The following is a 1,253-nucleotide window of genomic DNA, read 5'->3' as shown; positions in this document are numbered from 1 at the left end:
TCAGTGCACGCCCATTGAGGACTTCCTCAGTGGCGTTCACTGCCTCTCCTTCCTCTCCAAATTCGGCCATGTTGATGACCTTGCACTCTCCTTTTGGATTTTCTTCTGTATTGCTTGGAAGAGTACTAGGAGGGAGTTCAGTGACTTTCTTGCTCAGCTGTCCCACTTGTGCCTCCAAATTCCTAATGGAGGATCTTGTTTCAGTCATGAAACTTTGAGTGGTTTTGATTAGATCAGAGACCATGGTTGCTAAGTCAGAGGGGTTCTGCTTAGAATTCTCTGTCTGTTGCTGAGAAGATGATGGAAAAGGCTTGCCATTGCTAAACCTATTTCTTCCACCATTATTATTGTTGAAACCTTGTTGAGGTCTCTCTTGATTCTTCCATGAGAAATTTGGGTGATTTCTCCATGAAGAATTATAGGTGTTTCCATAGGGTTCTCCTAGGTAATTCACCTCTTCCATTGAAGGGTTCTCAGGATCATAAGCTTCTTCTTCAGATGAAGCATCCTTAGTACTGCTTGGTGCATTTTGCATTCCAGACAGACTTTGAGAAATCAAATTGACTTGTTGAGTCAATATTTTATTCTGAGCCAGAATGGCATTCAGAGTATCAATCTCAAGAACTCCTTTCTTCTGACTTGTCCCATTGTTCACAGGATTCCTTTCAGAAGTGTACATGAATTGGTTATTTGCAACCATTTTAATTAGTTCTTGAGCTTCTGTAGGCGTCTTCTTCAGATGAAGAGATCCTCCAGCAGAGCTATCCAAAGACATCTTGGATAGTTCAGAGAGACCATCATAGAAAATACCTATGATGCTCCATTCAGAAAGCATATCAGAGGGGCACTTTCTGATTAATTGTTTGTATCTTTCCCAAGCTTCATAGAGGGATTCTCCATCCTTCTGTCTGAAGGTTTGGACTTCCACTCTAAGCTTACTCAATTTTTGAGGTGGAAAGAACTTTGCCAAGAAGGCATTGACTAGCTTTTCCCATGAGTCCAGGCTTTCTTTAGGTTGTGAGTCCAACCATGTCCTAGCTCTGTCTCTTACAGCAAAAGGGAATAGCATAAGTCTGTAGACCTCAGGGTCAACCCCATTAGTCTTGACAGTGACACAGATTTGCAAGAACTCAGCTAAGAACTGATGAGGATCTTCCAATGGAAGTCCATGGAACTTGCAATTCTGTTGCATTAGAGAAACTAATTGAGGCTTAAGCTCAAAGTTGTTTGCTCCAATGGCAGGGATAGAGATG

The 1,253-nt window shown here is 41.9% G+C and overlaps 1 non-coding gene across 1 annotated transcript; it reads left to right on the top strand.

Annotated features, from left to right (window-relative positions):
* The first annotated feature begins 829 nt into the window (after positions 1–829).
* On the top strand, positions 830–937 carry LOC130984687 (small nucleolar RNA R71). The gene has a single exon (XR_009088603.1). It is a non-coding gene; the product is annotated as a small nucleolar RNA R71 (small nucleolar RNA).
* Positions 938–1,253: the final 316 nt, after the last annotated feature.

This window comes from Arachis stenosperma, chromosome 5 (genome assembly GCF_014773155.1).
Source record: "Arachis stenosperma cultivar V10309 chromosome 5, arast.V10309.gnm1.PFL2, whole genome shotgun sequence".
Classification (NCBI taxonomy): domain Eukaryota; kingdom Viridiplantae; phylum Streptophyta; class Magnoliopsida; order Fabales; family Fabaceae; genus Arachis; species Arachis stenosperma.
Note: the sequence above shows the minus strand (reverse complement) of the source record. Positions and strands in the feature narration are given on the sequence as shown.